The sequence below is a fragment of the Pseudophryne corroboree genome, chromosome 9, assembly GCF_028390025.1.
Source record: "Pseudophryne corroboree isolate aPseCor3 chromosome 9, aPseCor3.hap2, whole genome shotgun sequence".
Taxonomy (NCBI): Eukaryota; Metazoa; Chordata; class Amphibia; order Anura; family Myobatrachidae; genus Pseudophryne; species Pseudophryne corroboree.
Genome location: NC_086452.1, coordinates 50,221,771 through 50,248,161, shown reverse-complemented (window position 1 = coordinate 50,248,161; position 26,391 = coordinate 50,221,771). Strand labels below are relative to the sequence as shown.

General features: G+C 49.0%; 1 protein-coding gene across 4 annotated transcripts in view; it reads left to right on the top strand.

Moving 5' to 3' along the window:
• C9H1orf210 (chromosome 9 C1orf210 homolog) overlaps positions 1-26,391 on the top strand; it is a 542,874-nt gene that overhangs the window by 347,231 nt on the left and 169,252 nt on the right. For all 4 annotated transcript variants that reach the window (XM_063939312.1, XM_063939313.1, XM_063939314.1 and 1 more), the window contains one exon: positions 25,231-25,319. The gene's annotated coding sequence lies outside the window, so the exon portion shown is untranslated. The remainder of the gene's footprint in view (positions 1-25,230; positions 25,320-26,391) is intronic.

The window sequence follows — 26,391 nt, the reverse complement described above, 5'->3', positions numbered from 1 at the left end:
GATGGATGGATAGTATAGTATTATATTACTTATGGACGACGAGTGCACTGAAGACACAGAGGTAGGTACAGCCGTGGCCTGCCGTACTGCTATATATATATATATATATATATAATATACTGTATAATAATAATAACGGACCCGGTGGACACTGTCAGCAGACTGCAAAACTAGTATGAAGGGAAAAAAAACCACCACAGGTATACAATGTAGATGGATGGATAGTATAGTATTATATTACTTATGGACGACGAGTGCACTGACGACACAGAGGTAGGTACAGCCGTGGTCTACCGTACTGCTATATATATATATATATAATATACTGTATAATAATAATAACGGACCTGGTGGACACTGTCAGCAGACTGCTAAACTAGTATGAAGAAAAAAAAAGCCACCACAGGTATACAATGTAGATGGATGGATACTATAGTATAGTATTATATTACTTATGGACGACGAGTGCACTGACGACACAGAGGTAGGTACAGCCGTGGCCTACCGTACTGCTATATATATATATAATATACTGTATTTTAATAACGGACCTGGTGGACACTGTCAGCAGACTGCTAAACTAGTATGAAGAAAAAAAAACCCACCACAGGTATACAATGTAGATGGATGGATAGTATAGTATTATATTACTTATGGACGACGAGTGCACTGACGACACAGAGGTAGGTACAGCCGTGGCCTACCGTACTGCTATATATATATATAATATACTGTATAATAATAACGGACCTGGTGGACACTGTCAGCAGACTGCTAAACTAGTATGAAGAGAAAAAAACCACCACAGGTATACAATGTAAATGGATGGATAGTATAGTATTATATTACTTATGGACGACGAGTGCACTGACGACACAGAGGTAGGTACAGCCGTGGCCTACCGTACTGCTATATATATATATATATATATATATACATATAATATACTGTATAATAATAATAACGGACCTGGTGGACACTGTCAGCAGACTGCTAAACTAGTATGAAGAAAAAAAAAGCCACCACAGGTATACAATGTAGATGGATGGATACTATAGTATAGTATTATATTACTTATGGACGACGAGTGCACTGACGACACAGAGGTAGGTACAGCCGTGGCCTACCGTACTGCTATATATATATATATATATATATATATATAATATACTGTATAATAATAATAACGGACCTGGTGGACACTGTCAGCAGACTGCTAAACTAGTATGAAGAAAAAAAAACCCACCACAGGTATACAATGTAGATGGATGGATAGTATAGTATTATATTACTTATGGACGACGAGTGCACTGACGACACAGAGGTAGGTACAGCCGTGGCCTACCGTACTGCTATATATATATATAATATACTGTATAATAATAATAATAACGGACCTGGTGGACACTGTCAGCAGACTGCTAAACTAGTATGAAGAAAAAAAAAGCCACCACAGGTATACAATGTAGATGGATGGATACTATAGTATAGTATTATATTACTTATGGACGACGAGTACACTGACGACACAGAGGTAGGTACAGCCGTGGCCTACCGTACTGCTATATATATATATATATATATATATATATATATATATTATACTGTATAATAATAACGGACCTGGTGGACACTGTCAGCAGACTGCTAAACTAGTATGAAGAAAAAAAAAGCCACCACAGGAGTGTTTTTCAGGCAGACAAACGTATACTGGACTGGTGGTCACTGTCAGCAAAACTGTGCACTGTACTCCTGCTATAACTGCTCCCCAGTCCCCACAATTAGGCAGTGTGAGCAGTGCACTCAGCACAGATATATGCAGCAGTGCAGCACACTGAGTGAGCACAGATATGGTGGAGCCTTTTTTTTCAGGCAGAGAAACAACGGATTAAACTCACTGGTGGTATTATAATCAAAACCTTGCACTCTACTCCCTAACAGCTGCTCCCCGTCCCCAATCCTCCCCACAATTATAACTAAGTCACTCAGTCTTTTCTACTATAACGGAGAGGACGCCAGCCACGTTCTCTCCCTATCAATCTCAATGCACATGTGAAAATGGCGGCGACGCGCGGCTCCTTATATAGAATCCGAATCTCGCGAGAATCCGACAGCGGGATGATGACGTTCGGGCGCGCTCGGGTTAACCGAGCAAGGCGGGAGGATCCGAGTCGCTCGGACCCGTGAAAAAAAAGGTGAAGTTCGGGCGGGTTCGGATCCCGAGGATCCGAACCCGCTCATCACTAGTAATTACCTGATAGTGATGTATATAGCCTAGGTAGTGTGAGCCAGGATCACTGAGTGTATAGAGAGATATCAGCAGGTGAGAGTGACTGCTGTACAGGACTCTTATAGAGACACAATAGGCAGCTGTATTATAGTAATTACCTGATAGTGATGTATATAGCCTAGGTAGTGTGAGACAGGATCACTGAGTGTATAGAGATATCACCAGGTGAGAGTGACTGCTGTACAGGACTCTTATAGAGACACAATAGGCGGCTGTATTATAGTAATTAGTACCTGATAGTGATGTATATAGCCTGGGTAGTGTAAGCCAGGATCACTGAGTGTATACTGGTGGTCACTGATCAGCAAAACTCTGCACTGTACTCCTCCTATGTAATACTGCTGCTCCCCAGTCCCCACAATAAAGCAGTGTGAGCACAGATATATGCAGCACACTGAGCATAGATATGGAGCGTTTTCAGGCAGAGAACATATAATACTGGTGGTCACTGATCAGCACAACTCTGCACTGTACTCCTCCTATGTAATACTGCTGCTCTCCAGTCCCCACAATAAAGCAGTGTGAGCACAGATATATGCAGCACACTGAGCATAGATATGGAGCGTTTTTCAGGCAGAGAACATATAATACTGGTGGTCACTGATCAGCAAAACTCTGCACTGTACTCCTCCTATATAATACAGCTGCTCCCCAGTCCCCACAATAAAGCAGTAAGCACAGATATTTGCAGCCACATGAATAAAACAGAGAGGACGCCAGCCACGTCCTCTTACTAACATTTCCAATGCACGAGTGAAAATGGCGGCGACGCGCGGCTCCTTATATAGAATACGAATCTCGCGAGAATCCGACCGCGGGATGATGACGTTCGGGCGCGCTCGGGTTAACCGAGCAAGGCGGGAAGGTTCGAACTGCCTCGGACCCGTGTAAAAAAGCTGAAGTTCGGGGGGGGGTTCGGATTCCGAAGAACCGAACCCGCTCATCACTAATATATATATTTCTCTGACGTCCTAGTGGATGCTGGGTACTCCATAAGGACCATGGGGAATAGACGGGCTCCGCAGGAGACTGGGCACTCTAAAAGAAAGATTAGGTACTATCTGGTGTGCACTGGCTCCTCCCTCTATGCCCCTCCTCCAGACCTCAGTTAGAATCTGTGCCCGGCTCGAGCTGGTTGCACACTAGGGGCTCTCCTGAGCTCCTAGTAAAGAAAGTATTTATTAGGTTTTTTATTTTCAGTGAGATCTGCTGGCAACAGACTCACTGCTACGAGGGACTTAGGGGAGAGAAGCGAACCTACCTGCTTGCAGCTAGCTTGGGCTTCTAGGCTACTGGACACCATTAGCTCCAGAGGGATCGAACACAGGCCCAGCCTCGGTCGTCCGGTCCCGGAGCCGCGCCGCCGCCCCCCTTGCAGAGCCAGAAGATGGAAGATTCCAAGGAGAAAATCGGCGGCTGAAGAATCCGGTCTTCATTAAGGTAGCGCACAGCACTGCAGCTGTGCGCCATTGATCTCCATGCACACCACATACTCCGGTCACTGATGGGTGCAGGGCGCTGGGGGGGAGGGGGGGGCGCCCTGGGCTGCAATTAGATTACCTTAAAAATGGCAAAAAACACGTAATATAGTCTAATAAACTATATATGTGTAAAAATCCCCTGCCATAATCTCCTATATAATAGCCCAGATCTGTGACTTTGTGATTCATTTGCTAACGCTGGGCGGAGTCACAACAGTGGGCGGAGTTAGTCAAATGAGTCACAGATCTGGCCAAATCTACAGGAGACTAGGAGCAGAAGCAGATAGTATGGGCATGGCACAGGCAGGGGTGCATACCTCCCAGCTTTCTGCAGGAGCTTTCTTCAGACAGAAGGAGGGACACACACTCGGCGAAAAGGGGGCCTGGCTTCACGGGAAGTCCCCGTTTTCGTCAATGAGGGGGCATGCCCAGCGCTCTGTGAGCTGCTGGCATGCCCCCAGGGGCTGATTATGAGTCCGGGGGGGGCAGGGCACTTGAGACAGGGGAGCCCTATCTCATTGCTGTGCCTGCTTTGGGTTGGGGGCGTGGCCTAATCGCGGGACGCGAGGCCACGCCCCCTTACGCTAATTCCGTGTTTTTTTTTTATTATTGAATTTTGGCCCCTCAGCTAGGGGTAAATCCAGAGGAGGTGGTCGCTCCCACCTACACACCCGCACAGGCAGAAGAAAGCAGGGAGACTGCTGCCTCCCTGCAACACCCCAGACCTGCCAACACGCAGCAGCGTGTGCTGACAGTAGCACAATGCTGCCGTTGTTGCTGGCAGGACGGGGGGGGGGAGGCTTCTGAGCTGGGACAGAGCTACTCGAGCCGGGGGGCCCCCTAAAACTGTGGGGCCAACGGTACGTACCCCCTGCCCCCCCCCCTTAATCCGGCTCTGCTGCTGGAACCCCCCCTTAATCCATACCCCCTGATGCCCCCTCTCCCTCTGTCTCCACTATTCACCGCTGCTCTGATAAGCAGAACAGCGAGTACAGGAGCTTTCCAACTGACCCCCCCGTTACCGCGGGACACTGCGACCCGCGGGTGGGACAGCGGGACAGACCCCAAAAAATGGGACTGTCCCGCGAAAATCGGGACATTTGGGAGGTATGGGGGTGTGTGAGGGGGTATGCCGTACAGACAGACGGGCACCGGCTCACTGTGTGCTTGACCCCCCCCCCCCCTCTCTGGCGCGGAGGAGCGTCACTTTCTGGCACACTCCACGCTTCTTAGCTGCAGTTTTGTGGGGCACCTGCCGCTGTGCAGGTTCCGTACTGCCTCTGTTATCTCCAGCCCCGGCAACCCCACCGCTAGCTGCAGCGCTGCCACCCACAGTGAGGTGCGCCCAGCTCCTTCACACACTTTAGCCGGCGGGTAACGCTGCAGAAGTCCGAGCTGCTTGCAGGCTCCGACCCCCTCCTCCCTCCAGCCGCAGCATCTCCTGGGGGCTAACCAGTCACTCCCAGTCTCCCCTTACCACAGTGCCCGGCAGCTGCGCGAGGTCTGCGGTGTGTGACTGAGGAGGGGGGGAGGGATGCGGACGGGCAGAGGAAGCAGGACTCCAGCCTAAGAGAGTCAGCCATGCCAAGTCTCCACCAGCAGCAGATCCCAACAGGTTGGAGTGGAACAGCAGCAGCCAGCAGCAGTGACTCCGGTAAGACACATCTGTCTGTCACCACTGTTTTGTCCCTAATACCAATCTCTCCCGTGCCCTGTGTTCTGTCATGTCCCTGTCACTCCTGGCCTTGCCCTGCCACCCTTATCCTGGCCCTGTCACCCTTATCCTGGCCCTTTCACCCTTATCCTGGCCCTTTCACCCTTATCCTGGCCCTTTCACCCTTATCCTGGCACCCTTATGCTGGCCCTGTTACCCTTATGCTGGCCCTGTTACCCCTATCCTGGCCCTGTTACCCCTGTGCTTGCCCTGTCAACCCTATACTGGCCCTGTCACCCCTGTCCTGTTCCTGCCACCCCTACCCTGGCCTGTCACCCCTATCCTGTCCCTGTCATTTCTGTCCTGGCCCCGTCGCCCCTGTCCTGGCCCCGACACCCCTTTTCTGACCCTGTCACCCCTGTCCTGGCCCCGTCAACCCTGTTCTGACCCTGTCACCCCTGTCCTGGCCCTGTTACTGCATACCCTCCAACTACCTTTTTGGCAGGTACAGTACCCGCAGCGCCTCCAGACCTCTCCCCAATGCACCACACCTTCCCCTCCACCCCTCCCCCACACGCTGTGCCTCCAGACCCCCTACACCACCCGCGGCTCCCACTCCTCCGCCCCTTCACCACCCACAGCACCTCCAGGCCCCCTCCACCATCCACCCCCTTTATATGTCTCCCCCCACACCTGCCCCCCTCCACCCGCAGCATTTGCAGACACCCTCCTCCATCCGCGGTCCCCCCCTCACCCACCCCTCCCCCACCAATGGCACCACCGCACCTGCCCCTCCACCACCAGCAGCACCTCCGGACCTCCTTCCCTATGCGCCGCACCACCCGTACCTGCCCCTCCCCTACCCATGGCGCCTGCGGACCCCTACCCCACCCCTGGCACTCCTGACCCTTCCCATCCCACAGCACCTCCGGAACCCTTCACCCATCCACAACATCCCCACAACTGCCCCTCTCCCGCCCATGGCACCCCTGCCCCTCCCCCACCTGCAGTGCCTCCGGACCCCTCCCCAATCTGCATCCCCCACTCCTCTGCCCCTCCTCCACCTGCAGCACCTCCCGACTCTTCCCCATCCGGGCCCCACCCCCACTCTTCTGCCCCCCCTCCACCTGCAGCATCTACAGACACCATACGCAGTCCCCCCCGCACCCTCTACATTCTGTACATCGTGCCCTGCAGGTGCTGTTCACGCCGTCGCAAGGGGCTGCGCCTCCTTCACCATCGCACGCCCTTTCATTGTGCAATATTTAACCACTAACAAAGGAATGCAGGTAATACTTTATATAATACAAATATTGAACCCCAGAAAGGCATGCAAGGGTTAAGGGGGCGTAGCCCCTTGTGACGGTGTGAAGAGCGCCCGTAGGGCGCGATGAAGCACCTAGTATTAAAATAAGAGCGGGAGAAGTCCGCCGTGAAGGGGGCGGGGCTATCTCCCTCAGCACACTGGCGCCATTTTCTCTTCACAATTCCGCTGGAAGACAGCTCCCCAGGCTCTCCCCTGCAGTTTCCAGGCTCAAAGGGTTAAAAAGAGAGGGGGGGCACTAAATTTAGGAGCAAATTATACATGTAAAGCAGCTATAGGGAAAAATCACTTTCTGTAATAGTGTAAATCCCTAATTATATAGCGCTGTGGTGTGTGCTGGCATACTCTCTCTCTGTCTCCCCAAAGGACTTTGTGGGGTCCTGTCCTCAGTCAGAGCATTCCTTGTGCGTGTGCGGTGTGTCGGTACGGCTGTGTCGACATGTTTGATGAGGAGGCTTATGTGGAGGCGGAGCAGGTGCCGATAAATGTGATGTCAACCCCTGCGGGGTCGACACCAGAGTGGATGGATATGTGGAAGGTATTAACCGACAGTGTCAACTCCTTACATAAAAGGCTGGATGACGTAACAGCCATGGGACAGCCGGCTTCTCAGCCCGTGCCTGCCCAGGGCGTCTCAAAGACCATCAGGGGCTCACAAACGCCCGCTACCTCAGATGGCAGATACAGATGTCGACACGGAGTCTGACTCCAGTGTCGACGAGGATGAGACATATACACAATCCACAAGGGGCATCCGTTGCATGATTACGGCAATGAAAAATGTGTTACACATTTCTGACATTAACCCAGGTACCACTAAAAAGGGTATTATGTTTGGGGAGAAAAAGCAGCCAGTGGCCCTCATTCCGAGTCGTTCGCTCGGTAATTTTCATCGCATCGCAGTGAAATTCCGCTTAGTACGCATGCGCAATAATCGCACTGCGACTGCGCCAAGTAATTTTACAATGAAGATAGTATTTTTACTCCCGGCTTTTTCTTCGCTCCGGCGATCGTAGTGTGATTGACAGGAAATGGGTGTTACTGGGCGGAAACACGGCGTTTTCGGGGCGTGTGGATAAAAACGCTACCGTTTCCGGAAAAAACGCAGGAGTGGCCGGAGAAACGGGGGAGTGTCTGGGCGAACGCTGGGTGTGTTTATGACGTCAAACCAGGAACGACAAGCACTGAACTGATCGCAGATGCCGAGTAAGTCTGAAGCTACTCTGAAACTGCTAAGTAGTTTGTAATCGCAATATTGCGAATACATCGGTCGCAATTTTAAGAAGCTAAGATACACTCCCAGTAGGCGTAGGCTTAGCCTGAGCAACTCTGCTAAATTCGCCTTGCGAGCGATCAACTCGGAATGAGGGCCAGTGTTTTTCCCCCCATCAGATGAGTTGAATGAAGTGTGTGAAGAAGCGTGGGGTTCCCCCGATAAGAAACTGGTAATTTCTAAAAAATTACTGATGGCGTACCCTTTCCCGCCAGAGGATAGGTCACGTTGGGAGATATCTCCTAGGGTGGATAAGGCGCTCACACGCTTGTCAAAAAAGGTGGCACTGCCGTCTCAGGATACGGCCGCCTTGAAGGAGCCTGCTGATAGAAAGCAGGAGGCTATCCTGAAGTCTGTATATACACACTCAGGTACTATACTAAGACCTGCAATTGCTTCAGCATGGATGTGTAGTGCTGCTGCAGCGTGGTCTGATACCCTGTCAGATAATATTGATACCCTCGACAGGGATACTATTTTGCTAACCATAGAGCATATTAAAGACGTCGTCTTATTTATGAGGGATGCACAGAGGGATATTTGCCGGCTGGCATCTAGAATTAATGCAATGTCCATTTCTGCCAGGAGGGTATTATGGACCCGGCAGTGGACAGGTGATGCTGATTCTAAAAGGCACATGGAGGTTTTGCCTTATAAGGGTGAGGAATTGTTTGGGGATGGTCTCTCGGACCTCGTATCCACAGCAACAGCTGGGAAATCGACATTTTTACCTCAGGCTCCCTCACAACCTACGAAAGCACCGTACTATCAGGTACAGTCCTTTCGGCCTCAGAAAGGCAAGCGGATCAAAGGTGCTTCCTTTCTGCCCAGAGGCAGGGGGAGAGGGAAAAAGCTGCATCAGACAGCCAGTTCCCAGGAACAAAAATCCTCCCCTGCTTCTACTGAGTCCACCGCATGACGCTGGGGCTCCACAGACGGAGCCAGATGCGGTGGGGGCGCGTCTCCGGAACTTCAGCGACCAGTGGGTTCGCTCACAGGTGGATCTCTGGGTTCTACAAGTGGTATCGCAGGGATACAAGCTGGAATTCGAGGCGTCTCCCCCTCGCCGCTACCTCAAATCAGCCTTGCCAACTACTCCCCAGGACAGGGAGGTAGTACTGGCGGCAATTCACAAGCTGTACCTCCAGCAGGTGATAATAAAAGTTCCCCTCCTTCAACAGGGACGGGGTTACTATTCCACAATGTTTGTGGTACCGAAACCAGACGGTTCGGTGAGACCCATTCTAAATTTGAAATCCTTGAACACTTATATAAGGAAGTTCGAGTTCAAAATGGAATCGCTCAGGGCGGTTATTGCAAGCCTGGAAGAGGGGGATTACATGGTATCACTGGACATCATGGATGCTTACCTACATGTCCCCATTTACCCACCTCACCAGGAGTACCTCAAGGTTGTGGTACAGAACTGCCATTACCAATTCCAGACGTTGCCGTTTGGTCTGTCCACGGCACCGAGGGTGTGTTCCAAGGTAATGGCCAAAATGATGAGATTCCTTCGAAAGAAGGGAGTTATAATTATCCGTACTTGGACGATCTCCTTATAAAGGCGAGGTCCAAGGAGCAGTCGTTGATCAGAGTAGCACTATCTCAGGAAGTGCTACAACAGCACGGCTGGATTCTGAATATCCCAAAGTCGCAGCTGGTTCCTACGACGCGTCTGCTGATATTGGGCATGTTTCTGGACACAGAACAGAAGAAGGTGTTTCTCCCAGAGGAGAAGGCCAAGGAGTTGTCATCTCGGGTCAGAGACCTCCTAAAACCAAAACAGGTGTCGGTGCATCATTGCACGCGAGTCCTGGAAAAGGTGGTAGCTTCTTACGAAGCAATTCCCTTCGGCAGGTTCCATGCAAGGAACTTTCAGTGGGACCTGTTAGACAAGTGAGGATCGCATCTTCAGATGCATCAGCTGATCACCCTGTCCCCGGGGTCAGGGTGTCTTTGCTGTGGTGGCTGCAGAGTGCTCATCTTCTCGAGGGCCGCAGATTCGGCATTCAGGACTGGGTCCTGGTGACCGCGGATGCAAGCCTCCGAGGTTGGGGAGCAGTCACTCAGGGAAGAAATTTCCAAGGACAATGGTCGAGTCAGGAGACTTCCCTACACATAAATATTCTGGACCCAAGGGCCAGTTACAATGCCCTAAGGCAAGCAGAACCCCTGCTTCTAAACCAGCCGGTGCTGATTCAGTCAGACAACACCACGGCTGTCGCCCATGTAAACCGACAAGGCGGCACAAGAAGCAGGATGGCGTTGGCAGAAGCCACAAGGATTCTCCGATGGGCGGAGTATCACATGCTAACACTGTCAGCAGTGTTCATTCCGGGTGTGGAAAACTAGGAAGCAGACTTCCTCAGCAGGCACGACCTCCACCCGGGAGAGTGGGGACTTCATCCAGAAGTCTTCACGCAGATTGTGAACCGTTGGGAACGGCCACAGGTGGACATGATGGCGTCCCGCCTCAACAAAAAACTACAAAAGTATTGCGCCAGGTCAAGAGACCCTCAGGCGATAGCTGTGGACGCACTAGTGACACCGTGGGTGTACCAGTAGGTTTATGTGTTCCCTCCTCTTCCTCTCATACCCAAGGTACTGAGGATAGTAAGTAAGAGAGGAGTAAGAACTATACTCGTAGTTCCGGATGGGCCAAGAAGAACTTGGTACCCAGAACTACAAGAAATGATCTCGGAGGACCCATGGCCTCTCTGTCTCAGATGGACCTGTTACTGCAGGGGCCCTGTCTGTTCCAAGACTTACCGCGGCTGCGTTTGAAGGCTTGGCGGTTGAACGCCGGATCCTAACGGAAAAGGGCGTTCCAGATGAAGTGATTCCTACGCTGTTAAAGGCTAGGAAAGACGCTGCCTGAAGTTCAGACGTTGTTAAGGGAGTGCTGCATATTCAGCCCCCTTTTGTGCCTCCTGTGGCACCTTGGGATCTCAACGTAGTGTTGGTTTTCCTAAAATCACATTGTTTTGAGCCACTTCAGAACGTGGAGTGAAGTATCTCACGTGGAACGTGGTCATATATATATTTGGCCTTGGCTTCGGCTAGGCGTGTGTCAGAATTGGCGGCTTTGTCATGTGAAAGCCCTTATCTGATCTTCCATAGGGACAGGGCAGAATTGAGGATTCGTCCCCAATTTCTCCCTAAGGTGGTATCAGCGTTTCATTTGAACCAACCTATTGTGGTGCCTGCGGCTACTCGGGACTTGGAGGCCTCCAAGTTGCTGGATGTAGTCCGGGCCCTGAAAATTTATGTTTCCAGGATGGCTAGAGTCAAAAATGCTGACTCGCTGTTATCCTGCATGCACCCAACAAGCTGGGTGCTCCTGCTTCTAAGCAGACTATTGCTCGCTGGATCTGTGGCGCGATTCAACTTGCACATTCTGCGGCTGGACTGCCGCATCCTAAATCAGTGAAAGCCCATTCCACGAGGAAGGGGGCTCTTCTTGGGCGCCTGCCCAAGGGGTCTCGGCATTACAACCTTGCCGAGCTGCTACCTGGTCGGGGTCAACACGTTTGCAAAATTATACAAGTTTGATACCCTGGCTGAGGAGGACCTTGAGTTTGCTCATGCGGTGCTGCAGAGTCATCCGCACTCTCCCGCCCGTTTGGGAGCTTTGGTATAATCCCCATGGTCCTTACAGAGTACCCAGCATCCACTAGGACGTCAGAGAAAATAAGAATTTACTCACCGGTAATTCTATTTCTCGTAGTCCGTAGTGGATGCTGGGAGCCCGTCCCAAGTGCGGACTCTCTGCAATACGTGTATATAGTTATTGCTTAACTAAAGGGTTTTGTTATGAGCCATCTGTTAATGAGGCTCATTTGTTGTTCATACTGTTAACTGGGTATAGTTATCACAAGTTGTACGGTGTGATTGGTGTGGCTGGTATGAGTCTTACCCGGGATTCCAAATCCTTTCCTTGTAGTGTCAGCCCTTCCGGGCACAGTTTCCCTAACTGAGGTCTGGAGGAGGGGCATAGAGGGAGGAGCCAGTGCACACCAGATAGTACCTAATCTTTCTTTTAGAGTGCCCAGTCTCCTGTGGAGCCCGTCTATTCCCCATGGTCTTTACGGAGTACCCAGCATCCACTACGGACTACGAGAAATAGAATTACCGGTGAGTAAATTCTTATTTTATATATATATATATATATATATATATATACACACACACACAGGTGTCAAAACAGTCAGTTCCACTTTTAGAAGTGGTGGTCAGTGCCACTTCTAAAAGATAGAAGCACCGATAATGTCTTAGGCGCATAGCTCCCCTGTCACTGAGCACACACCCCTACATTAATACATAATCAATGAACACACTTAAAAGGGAGGGGCTAGGGGCATGGAATACACTGAGTGGGAGGGGCTAGGGGTGTGGCACCCATGGGAGGGCGAGTTCCCCCACCTCTAAAGAACCACTTTAAGTGCTGTACATCAGTGGTAATTCCCCAGATGTAAATGGATATGATAAGCAGAAGGACAGAAACCAGTAAATATATACAAAAGGATATTGGCAACCACCCCCAGTTATCCCCCCACCTCCAACCTTCCTTCTCCACCTGATCCCCCTTACTCTTTTCTATAACCCCCCTCCCCCCCCCCCCCCCCAGTTAACCTTATACTGGTATTTGATGTTTTCAATTGTGAAATATAAAGAGGATACCATATTATCTGTTATATGTTGTATATACACATGTCTTCTTTATAAGAGGAAAGATGAGAACCCGACTACAGATGGACGATGGTTAACTTTGGCCAGGATTTAAATGTTTCAGGAGATAAATGTTGCAGGCATATTTCCGCATCCAACCACACTCTAACTAACTTTCATCTACTACTTCAGACTGTTACCACCAATGAACTCTGACACCGCCTTTTCTTCTCTCCGCATAGGTGCAACATTGCATGGCTCCTACATATTTGTTTCTAGTATGGAAATGTTATCCCCCCCCCCCATGTGCGAAATGGCTTATTGATCTTACCCAGATATATTTAAGCTACTTACCTATTGTATGCTGATTGTGATTTTGCGATCTCTCTATTTCATTTTTTTTCTGTTGTATGTTGAAATACCCAATAAGAATATTGAAGAACAAAAAAAAACTTAAGAGGGAAGTACAGGTAGAGAGTATTTTGTACCTCTTAAAATGGATCATTTTGGGAGGTATGGATTGTGTACATAGAATTTAATCAATGGTATTGATTAGATTTAAACTAATAGTTTAATAATGCCTGGGTACTGTTTATAGCGCCACCTAATTGAGAGACAACTATTTTATAAAAAAATTCTTTTAGTGGAACAAAGATAACTTAACTACCTTAAAATACACATAGAAAAATAAAATCTATAATTTATCTTGTCACAAGCAGGAATAGCAGCAGCCTCTGTACTATTAACACACTGGGACGGGAGTCAGGAGGACTCTGTGTGTGTCTCTCTCTCTAAACCTGAATACTCTCATTATGATTAGAGATGAGCGCCTGAAATTTTTCGGGTTTTGTGTTTTGGTTTTGGGTTCGGTTCCGCTGCCGTGTTTTGGGTTCGAACGCGTTTTGGCAAAACCTCACCGAATTATTTTTGTCGGATTCGGGTGTGTTTTGGATTCGGGTGTTTTTTTCCAAAAACACTAAAAAACAGCTTAAATCATAGAATTTGGGGGTCATTTTGATCCCAAAGTATTATTAACCTCAAAAACCATAATTTACACTCATTTTCAGTCTATTCTGAATACCTCACACCTCACAATATTATTTTTAGTCCTAAAATTTGCACCGAGGTCGCTGTGTGAGTAAGATAAGCGACCCTAGTGGCCGACACAAACACCGGGCCCATCTAGGAGTGGCACTGCAGTGTCACGCAGGATGTCCCTTCCAAAAAACCCTCCCCAAACAGCACATGACGCAAAGAAAAAAAGAGGCGCAATGAGGTAGCTGTGTGAGTAAGATTAGCGACCCTAGTGGCCGACACAAACACCGGGCCCATCTAGGAGTGGCACTGCAGTGTCACGCAGGATGGCCCTTCCAAAAAACCCTCCCCAAACAGCACATGACGCAAAGAAAAAAAGAGGCGCAATGAGGTAGCTGACTGTGTGAGTAAGATTAGCGACCCTAGTGGCCGACACAAACACCGGGCACATCTAGGAGTGGCACTGCAGTGTCACGCAGGATGTCCCTTCCAAAAAACCCTCCCCAAACAGCACATGACGCAAAGAAAAAAAGAGGCGCAATGAGGTAGCTGTGTGAGTAAGATTAGCGACCCTAGTGGCCGACACAAACACCGGGCACATCTAGGAGTGGCACTGCAGTGTCACGCAGGATGTCCCTTCCAAAAAACCCTCCCCAAACAGCACATGACGCAAAGAAAAAAAGAGGCGCAATGAGGTAGCTGTGTGAGTAAGATTAGCGACCCTAGTGGCCGACACAAACACCGGGCACATCTAGGAGTGGCACTGCAGTGTCACGCAGGATGTCCCTTCCAAAAAACCCTCCCCAATCAGCACATGGACGGACTGCCACGGTTAGGTGGTATAAAAAAACCACGGTTAGGTGGTATATAATACAATTATGGATGGACGGACTGCCTGCCGAGTGCCGACACAGAGGTAGCCACAGCCGTGAACTACCGCACTGTACACTGGTTGATAAAGAGATAGTAGTATACTCGTAACAACTAGTATGACTGACTATGACGGTATAAAGAATGAAAAAAAAACCACGGTTAGGTGGTATATATTGTAATACAATTATGGATGGACGGACTGCCTGCCGAGTTCCGACACAGAGGTAGCCACAGCCGTGAACTACCGCACTGTACACTGGTTGATAAAGAGATAGTAGTATACTCGTAACAACTAGTATGACTGACTATGACGGTATAAAGAATGAAAAAAAAACCACGGTTAGGTGGTATATATTATAATACAATTATGGATGGACGGACTGCCTGCCGACTGCCGACACAGAGGTAGCCACAGCCGTGAACTACCGCACTGTACACTGGTTGATAAAGAGATAGTAGTATACTCGTAACAACTAGTATGACACTATGACGGTATAAAGAATGAAAAAAAAACCACGGTTAGGTGGTATATATTATAATACAATTATGGATGGACGGACTGCCTGCCGACTGCCGACACAGAGGTAGCCACAGCCGTGAACTACCGCACTGTACACTGGTTGATAAAGAGATAGTAGTATACTCGTAACAACTAGTATGACACTATGACGGTATAAAGAATGAAAAAAAAACCACGGTTAGGTGGTATATATTATAATACAATTATGGATGGACGGACTGCCTGCCGAGTGCCGACACAGAGGTAGCCACAGCCGTGAACTACCGCACTGTACACTGGTTGATAAAGAGATAGTAGTATACTCGTAACAACTAGTATGACTGACTATGACGGTATAAAGAATGAAAAAAAAACCACGGTTAGGTGGTATATATTATAATACAATTATGGATGGACGGACTGCCTGCCGAGTGCCGACACAGAGGTAGCCACAGCCGTGAACTACCGCACTGTACACTGGTTGATAAAGAGATAGTAGTATACTCGTAACAACTAGTATGACTGACTATGACGGTATAAAGAATGAAAAAAAAACCACGGTTAGGTGGTATATATTATAATACAATTATGGATGGACGGACTGCCTGCCGAGTGCCGACACAGAGGTAGCCACAGCCGTGAACTACCGCACTGTACACTGGTTGATAAAGAGATAGTAGTATACTCGTAACAACTAGTATGACACTATGACGGTATAAAGAATGAAAAAAAAACCACGGTTAGGTGGTATATATTGTAATACAATTATGGATGGACGGACTGCCTGCCGAGTTCCGACACAGAGGTAGCCACAGCCGTGAACTACCGCACTGTACACTGGTTGATAAAGAGATAGTAGTATACTCGTAACAACTAGTATGACTGACTATGACGGTATAAAGAATGAAAAAAAAACCACGGTTAGGTGGTATATATTGTAATACAATTATGGATGGACGGACTGCCTGCCGAGTTCCGACACAGAGGTAGCCACAGCCGTGAACTACCGCACTGTACACTGGTTGATAAAGAGATAGTAGTATACTCGTAACAACTAGTATGACTGACTATGACGGTATAAAGAATGAAAAAAAAACCACGGTTAGGTGGTATATATTATAATACAATTATGGATGGACGGACTGCCTGCCGACTGCCGACACAGAGGTAGCCACAGCCGTGAACTACCGCACTGTACACTGGTTGATAAAGAGATAGTAGTATACTCGTAACAACTAGTATGACACTATGACGGTATAAAGAATGAAAAAAAAACCACGGTTAGGTGGTATATATTATAATACAATTATGGATGGACGGACTGCCTGCCGACTGCCGACACAGAGGTAGCCACAGCCGTGAACTACCGCACTGTACACTGGTTGATAAAGAGATAGTAGTATACTCGTAACAACTAGTATGACACTATGACGGTATAAAGAATGAAAAAAAAACCACGGTTAGGTGGTATATATTATAATACAATTATGGATGGACGGACTGCCTGCCGAGTGCCGACACAGAGGTAGCCACAGCCGTGAACTACCGCACTGTACACTGGTTGATAAAGAGATAGTAGTATACTCGTAACAACTAGTATGACTGACTATGACGGTATAAAGAATGAAAAAAAAACCACGGTTAGGTGGTATATATTATAATACAATTATGGATGGACGGACTGCCTGCCGAGTGCCGACACAGAGGTAGCCACAGCCGTGAACTACCGCACTGTACACTGGTTGATAAAGAGATAGTAGTATACTCGTAACAACTAGTATGACTGACTATGACGGTATAAAGAATGAAAAAAAAACCACGGTTAGGTGGTATATATTATAATACAATTATGGATGGACGGACTGCCTGCCGACTGCCGACACAGAGGTAGCCACAGCCGTGAACTACCGCACTGTACACTGGTTGATAAAGAGATAGTAGTATACTCGTAACAACTAGTATGACACTATGACGGTATAAAGAATGAAAAAAAAAACCACGGTTAGGTGGTATATATTATAATACAATTATGGATGGACGGACTGCCTGCCGACTGCCGACACAGAGGTAGCCACAGCCGTGAACTACCGCACTGTACACTGGTTGATAAAGAGATAGTAGTATACTCGTAACAACTAGTATGACTATGACGACGGTATAAAGAAAGAAAAAAAAATACCACGGTTAGGTGGTATATAATTATACAATTATGGATGGACGGACTGCCTGCCGAGTGCCGACTGCCGACACAGAGGTAGCCACAGCCGTGAACTACCGCACTGTACTGTGTCTGCTGCTAATATAGACTGGTTGATAAAGAGATAGTATACAACAATATACTACTATACTGGTGGTCAGGCACTGGTCACCACTAGTCACACTGGCAGTGGCACTCCTGCAGCAAAAGTGTGCACTGTTTAATTTTAAATTAATATAATATTATGTACTCCTGGCTCCTGCTATAACAACCTGCAGTGCTCCCCAGTCTCCCCCACAATTATTATAAGCGTTTATACATTGATGTGCAGCACACTGGGCTGAGCTGAGTGCACACAGACTGAGTCACACTGTGTGACTGCTGTGTATCGTTTTTTTCAGGCAGAGAACGGATATAGCAGAGAACGGATATATTAAATAAAAGTTAACTTAACAACAACTGCACTGGTCACTGTGGTAAACTCTGTCTGCACAATCTCTCTCTCTCTCTCTCTCTCTTCTAATCTATTCTAATGGAGAGGACGCCAGCCACGTCCTCTCCCTATCAATCTCAATGCACGTGTGAAAATGGCGGCGACGCGCGGCTCCTTATATAGAATCCGAGTCTCGCGAGAATCCGACAGCGTCATGATGACGTTCGGGCGCGCTCGGGTTAACCGAGCAAGGCGGGAAGATCCGAGTCGCTCGGACCCGTGAAAAAAAAAGTGAAGTTCGTGCGGGTTCGGATTCAAAGAAACCGAACCCGCTCATCTGTAATTATGATACTTGTCCAGCTCGCATTCTGGCTTCCTGGTTCTGCTGCTGCATAAGAGGGAAAGCTAGTGATGTCAGTGGGCTCCGACTGGGGGGGTGTCCATGACAAAGGGGGGCTGGGGTACAGTATGCCCTGCGCCCCCTCTTCTTCTGGCTATAGTCATATATGTATACTGGGGGAAAATATGGGGAAGAGCTGTCTGATATGTGTATTGGGTGGGTCTGTCATATGTGCGTACTGGGGGGCTGTCATGTGTGTACTGGGGGTCTGTCATATATGTGTACTGGGGGAGGGTTGTCATATATGTGTACTGGGGGGTCAGTCATGTGTGTACTGGGGGGCTGTCATATGTGTGTACTGGAGGGGGTCAGTCATTTGAGTACTGGAGGGGGCCAGTCATGTGTGTACTGGAGGCTGTCATATGTGTGTACTGGAGGGGGTCAGTCAGGGATACTGGGGGGCAGTCATGTGTGTGTATTGGAGGGGGTCAGTCATGTGTGTACTGGGGGGGCTGTCATGTGTGTACTGGAGGGGGTCAGTAATGTGTGTACTGGGGGGCTGTCATGTGTGTAGTGGGGGGGTCAGTCATGTGTGTACTGGAGGCTGTCATATGTGTGTACTGGTATCCGTTCACATGGTCGACCATGTTATGGTCGACAGTCATTAGGTCGACCACTATTGGTCGACATTGACATGGTCGACATGGACACATGGTCGACACATGAAAATGGTCGACACATGAAAAGGTCGACATGAGTTTTTTAACTTTTTTGGGGGGGGGGGAACTTTTCCATACTTTACGATCCACATGGACTACGATTGGAACGGTAAAGTGTGCCGAGCGAAGCGGTAGCGGAGCGAAGGCACCATGCCCGAAGCTTCGCTCGCCATGCGAGGGGACGCGGTGCACTAATTGGGGTTCCCAGTCACTTTACGCAAAAAACGAGACAAAAAAAGTTTAAAAAACTCATGTCGACCTTTTCATATGTCGACCTTTCATGTGTCGACCATTTTCATGTGTCGACCATGTGTCCATGTCGACCATGTCAATGTCGACCAATAGTGGTCGACCTAATGACTGTCGACCATAACATGGTCGACCATTCATACCGGAACCGTGTGTACTATGGGGGGTCAGTCATTTGTGTACTGGGGTGCTGTCATATGTGTGTACTGGGGGGCTGTCATTTGTGTAATGAAAGGGGGGTCTGTCATATGTGTGTACTGGGGGGCTGTCATTTGTGTAATGAAAGGGGGGTCTGTCATATGTGTGTACTGGGGGGCTGTCATTTGTGTAATGAAAGGGGGGTCTGTCATATGTGTGTACTGGGGGGCTGTCATTTGTGTAATGAAAGGGGGGTCTGTCATATGTGTGTACTGGGGGGCTGTCATTTGTGTAATGAAAGGGGGGTCTGTCATATGTATGTACTGGAGGGGTCAGTCATATGTGTACTGGAGGCTGTCATATGTGTGTACTGGAGGGGGTCAGTCATGTGTGCTCTGGGGGTCTGTCATATGTGTGTACTGGAGGGGGTCAGTCATGTACGTTCTGGGGGGCTGTCATATGTGTGTACTGGAGCGGTTAGTCATGTGTGTACTGGGAGGGGGGTCTGTCATATGTGTGTACTGGGGGGTCAGTCATTTGTGTATTGGGAGGGGGGTCTGTCATATGTGTGTACTGGAGGGGGTCAGTCATGTACGTTCTGGGGGGCTGTCATATGTGTGTACTGGAGCGGTTAGTCATGTGTGTACTGGGAGGGGGGTCTGTCATATGTGTGTACTGGGGGGTCAGTCATTTGTGTATTGGGAGGGGGGTCTGTCATATGTGTGTACTGGAGGGGGTCAGTCATGTACGTTCTGGGGGGCTGTCATATGTGTGTACTGGAGCGGTTAGTCATGTGTGTGTACTGGGGGAAAATATGGGGCAGGAAGGTCACCATAAAGACACACAAGCTGCTGACTGCCAGGCAGAATGTTTATTGGGGTTTTTTTTTGTAATTGTTATTTTCTATTTACTGTACCTCTGATTGTTTTTATAATGAGTGAGATCAGCAGTTAGGAAGGGAGCGAGATTATGTAAATATACATGTCTCTTTTATAGTTATTTTATTTAGAAAGTGCCACTGTGGCATAGTATACAGCATTATGGGGCTGATTCTGAGCCAGATGCAGTGGAGTGGTATTTTCCGTCTGAGTTGCACCACGCATACGTCCCAGTGGTGTTGGTATAGTGTTGCCAGGGCCGGTTCTACACCTTGTGGCACCCAGTGCGAAAGTTTCAACTGGCGCCCCCCCTTCGGCAAAACAGGGGCGTGGCTTCATAGGGGAGGGGCGTGGCCACAGTTATGCTCCCAGTAGCTGTGCCCCCAGATTTGCCCCAAGTAGTTGTGCCCCCCAGTTGATTTGCCCCCTGTAGCTGTGGCCCCAGTACCTGTGCCCCCAGTACTTGTGCCCCCCTGTAGATTTGCCCCAGTAGCTGTGCCTCCAGTAGTTGTGACCCCAGCATCTGTGCCCCCAGTTAATTTTCCTCCAGTAGCTGTTCCCCCTGTAGCAGTGCCCCCTGAACATAGGCGTGCGCAGCTAATGTTATGAGAGGGTGCACCGCCGGAGGAGCGTGTCTAGCACCGCTTTTTGGGCGTGTCTAGCGACGCTTTTTGGGCATATCTAGCACCGCCCAGGGGCGTGTCTATCACTATTTCACATTCCCTCAGTAAAATCACATGGCGTAAACTAATTTCTCCCTAGTTTCTAATAAAGTAAATATAATACACCCTAGAGAAATAAAATAAAACATAATAGTGCGACCATCAGCTGGTACTGACTGCCCGCTATGGCATAACCCTTAGTCATAGCTGCCGCTGCACCCTATTGCTGCTTACAGTTCCTCAACCTATCCCTGACCCAGTGGCGGGACTAGAGAGTGGTGAGCCTAGGTGCATATACATTCCACCCACACACACCCCACCCCTTGTACCGCCCAGCACCAACACACTGATTTTGAGTGGGGGACACAGAAAATAACGGGAGCTTTAGGGAGGCAAACGAGTTTTAATTTAACACAAGTAAAGTAAAAAATTTACACATGTGCCATTAGACCCACATCTGCCTCTTTCTATGCCATCAGACTCCTCGTCCACAGGACACAGGTCCCCATGCTCACCAGTTACCCCTTATTCACATTACGTCACACGGTATGAACTGAAATTCACATTATGCCACACAGTATGAGCCAAAATTTATATTACGGCACGCGGTATGAGCATAAATTCACATTACGCCACACGGTATGAGCTGAAATTCACATTACGCCACACGGTATGAGCAGACATTTCTATTAAGCCACACGGTATGAACGTAAATTCACATTATGCCACACAGTATGAGCCAAATTCACATTACGCCACACAGCATGAGCGGAAAATCACATTACGCCACATAGCATGAGCGGAAATTCACATTACGCCACACGGTATGAGTGTAAATTCACATTACGCCACACAGTATGCGCCAAATTCACATTACGCCACACGATATGAACCACATTCACTTTACGCCACGCGGTATTAGCCAAATTCACATTACACCACATGGTATGCCCCAGTGCCAGATACCCTTAAAACCCCTCTCAGGAAACTACTAAGAGCTTGGCTCAGCTAATATATTTTTAAACCCTTCTTTTCTGTGCTTTAAGTTTTTTTCCCTGAGTACACTTACAGATTTATTTATTTTTTTTACATTTTTTTTTTTTGGGGGGGGACAACTTCATGTACAGTATATATATATAAAAACAGGAACAGGCTCAGCTGAAGCACAGCAGTGGTTTACTTACTTTAGTCACTGACTGAGCTGAGCGTGGCAGTCTCTGAACCATCTGTGTTGAGCTGAATTTTGCCTCCGGGTCCTCGTCCTCGACTCCACCAGAGAAGAACGCCTTGCTGTGCGGCTATGGTAGCAGTGGCACGCAATAGAGAGAGTGTGAGGTCAGGCAGGCGGGCGGCGTGATGTCACTTTGTGGCGCGGGGCGAAGCTTTGTACTTCAGTGCACCGCATCGCATCCACTGTCACCCAGTGCAGCCGCCGGTCAGTCCCAGACAGTCAGTTCTGACTCCTGACTGTGCGGCGGGCACGGCGGGTGCAGCGGGGGAGGGAGGAGGAACAGGCATGAGCAGCATGTGATCACTGTGCTGCAGGCGTGCGGGGGGTGCCGGACATTAGGGGGTGCCAGTGTGCACCAGGCACCCCCCGTGCGCACGCCTATGCCCCTGAAGTTGTGCCCCTAGTAGTTGTGCCCCCTGTAGATGTGCCTCTTGTAGCTGTGCACCCTGTATGGGCCCCCAGTAGTAGTGCCCCTTGTAGCTGTGCACCCTGTATGGGCCCCCAGTAGTAGTGCCCCTTGTAGCTGTGCACCCTGTATGGGCCCCCAGTAGTAGTGCCCCTTGTAGCTGTGCACCCTGTATGGGCCCCCAGTAGTAGTGCCCCTTGTAGCTGTACACCCTGTATGGGCCCCCAGTAGTAGTGCCCCTTGTAGCTGTGCACTCTGTATGGGCCCCCAGTAGTAGTGCCCCTTGTAGCTGTGCACCCTGTATGGGCCCCCAGTAGTAGTGCCCCTTGTAGCTGTGCCCTCTGTAGTAGCGCCGCTTTGAAACCCTAAAAGAAAAATCACATGACGTCTCTCGCATAGCAGCGCCGCACTGACACTAGGGGTCAATTTTGACCTCTAGCGTGAGTCAGCGACACGGCTGCAGGGGGCGCACACGTCGCTTGCTGCAGCCGGGAGTGGGGAGGGAGGGTGGATAATTAGTAGCGGCTCTTGCCACGGGTTCACTACGGCTGGCCGGCGGTCGGGCTTCCGGCGACCAGCATCCCGGCGCTGGGAGCCCGACCGCCGGCTTACCGACAGCGTGGCGAGCGCAAATGTGCCCCTTGCGGGCTCGCTGCGCTCGCCACGCTACGGGCACGGTGGCGCGCTACGCGCGCCACACTATTTTATTCTCCCTTTATGGGGGTCGTGGACCCCCACAAGGGAAAATAAGTGTCGGTATGCCGGCTGTCGGTATGCCGGCTGTCGGGCTCCCGGCGCCGGTATACTGAGCGCCGGGAGCCCGACCGCCGGCATACAGAAGACCACCCCTTGCCACAGCGGCACCCTCAGGGTAGCGGCGCCCTGGGCAAAAAGCCTGCTTGCCCGTGGCAAGAGCCACTACTGAGTGTTGCAGTACATATTCAGTGTATTAGAAATGTGTTGGACATTCCTGGTCGGTTACAGGGGTTTGGCTAGTCAAACGCAGATGTAATGTAGTATAGGCGTGTATCTGGAGTGATATGGGTGTGTTGCTGATAGTGGTTGCATATAGAGACGTAGAATTGGAGGCCACACTCAGACGGATGATCTGCACCTAGCATAGGGCTGGTGAAAGTGTCAATGGTGCGACCGATGGTGGCGTCTAAAGATGCACAAAGCATGATGCATCTGTAGACATTGAAAGAGGGCGTCTCAGTCCTTGCACATTCAGATGCATGGATGTACACCAGGGAAGGGCATTGTAGCAGCATTAACATAAAGTCACAGACACAGCTGCAGCAAAAGACAAAAGGAAGGCCGCGACTGCCTCTGACTCAGAATCAGGCCCTATGAGGAGGGATCCCACCCCCTCCACAGACCCCGCCCCCATTAGGGCTGCTTACAGAAATTTCCCGGGCTGGTTTTCCATCCCAATCCGCCCCTGTCCACCATGCACCACATGCTGGTGTCCACGTTTATAGGCATCACAATGAAGCTTCAACCAATAGATTTTAGAAGCTAAAATGCCGGTATTAGTCTATTAGTTTGGGGATTTCTGTGTCGGTTTTGTGTTCAGTTTTCAAAACGACTGTTAGTAATCCAGGGATCCTGTAGTCGTCAGTGTAAAAGAAGGGAAAGGGGGGACATGATAGAAACGTTCAAATATATCAAGGGTTTTAACAAAGTCCTGGAGGGAAACAATCTTCAAATGAAGAGAAGCAATAGGACACGAGGACATGCACTGAGACTGGAGGGGGGAGGTTCAGGGGATATTTGAGGAAAAATTACTTCACAGAAAGGGTAGTGGACAAGTGGAATGGCCTCCCATCAGAGGTGGTAGAGGCTAAGACAGTAGAGCAATTTAAACATGCATGGGATAGACATAAGGATCTCCTTACAAAGAAATAAGGATCAAATAAGGTTTCAGATAAAAATGTGGTAAAAAAAAGGGGCAGACTAGATGGGCCAAGTGGTTCTTATCTGCCGTCACATTCTTTGTTTCTATGTTTAAAAGTGCTGATATTTGGTCAATACCTGTATTCGGTTTTATAGCTGATTTTATAGTCTGATTTGCAAAATTTAATAAAAATCAACTAAAAATACACCCAAAACCCCAAATCGACCAAAATTACCCTTTAGTAATTAAATATACCACAGAATATTTACCCTGAAATACTGTTGATGTTGACTGATTTTAAATCGATATAAAATCAATCTTTGGTCAATTTTACGCTCTGAAAATGTCATACAAATGTACTGATTTCTTTTATATATTATTATGGGGGTCATTCCGAGTTGATCGCTAGCTGCATTTGTTCATAGCGCAGCGATCAGGCTAAAAAATGGCAGTTCTGCGCACACGTGGCGTATGGGCACAACGAACGAAGTAGTTTTGCACAGGGTCTAGCAATGCATTTCAGTCGCACTGGTTGCCGCAGAGTGATTGACATGAAGTGGGCGTTTCTGTGTGGCAACTGACCATTTTCAGGGAGTGTTTGGAAAAACGCAGGCGTGACTGGGCGAATGCTGGGCGGGTTTGTGACTTCAAATCTGGAACTGAATAGTCTGAAGTGATCGCAAGCGCTGAGTAGGTTTTGAGCTATTCTGAAACTACAAAAAATTTTTTTTGCAGGCGCTCTGCGATACAACCATTTGCACTTCTGCTAAGCTAAAATACACTCCCAGTGGGCGGCTGCATAGCGTTTGCACGGCTGCTAAAAACTGCTAGCGAGCGATCAACTCGGAATGACCCCCTATATACCTATGATTATGATGCGCTTTTTCAGTCTTCAGAAATACAGGCAATGGCTTTCTGACATCTTTGAGGACAAAGTCATTTTAGGAGGAGAAAAATGTTCTTCAATTGTTTCTTTCCAGCTGCTGCGTGAATCACCATGAAGCTCCTCCTGTACGTGGCTCTTCTCTTCTCACCAGTCGCTGCTTCCCACTGTGCATTCAGCAGTCAGGTAGGACCTGTTCACTATACAGCTCAGGAGATGGCAGGAGTCAGGACTGAAGACCGCAATGATTCCTAATGACATTCCTAAGAACAGAACGCGGTGCTGTAAAACACAGCAGCCAATCAGATGGCTTCTTTTGTTGTGTGATATGTGCAGGAAATAAATGACAGCTTAAATACATTTGGCTGCTGCAGGTAAACAGCGACTTTTGCTTGTGCAGCAGCTCTCAGAAACAGCCCCTAATATGATGATGCAAGGAGACATTGGGCCGGGTTCTGAGCCATACGCAGCCGATGTTCCTGTAGCTGAACGATTATTTGCAACTACGTAGAAAACCCCTATGGTGCGGACAGAGGGCCTAATTAGACTGGATCACTGCAGCAGCAATCACAGTCTGAAGCCCTTTGGGGAGGCCCAGTGAGATGCTAAAAGCATCTCAGGGCTGCAATCGCCTCTGCCTGATTGACAGGCAGTGGCGGTCATGGGGCGGGAGGGGGCAAACCAACGGCATTAGAACGCCGTTGGTGGGGCACAGTCCGGACAATGCAGATGTGTCCAGACCACTGTGGGGGCGGACCGCAGCACACGCAGCCGCAGCAACCTGGGACATGGCGGGTAGCCGCCTGCCAGCGAACTAGCCCTGTGCAGGGCATACCCCTGCATGTCAAAGTAACTGATCATAGATGTGCTAAATTTAGCACATCTACAATCAGATCTGAATTACCCCCAGAGTGGTATGCACAAAGGTGATGTTGTGTTCCAGCCAAATGGTATCAATATGTAGCGGAACCAGAGCCGGCCCTAGGCATAGGCAAACTAGGCAAATGCCTAGGGCATTTGGTATGCCTAGGGGCACAAGCAGCTTCTGCTGATTAAAATGATATGTGGCATGCCTGTATTCGGTGTGTGATTGCGGCTGTATCTGCATACAAAATGCTACATTACACTGTCACAAAAGGAGCCCGACATTAGCATAGCTGGCTGGGAGCTGCCAGCTGACTTGCGCTAGGCATCTGCTGTATAGTGTGTTGAGGCAGAATGTATGATGACACATCTGTATCAAAGCAGAGGCAGGGGT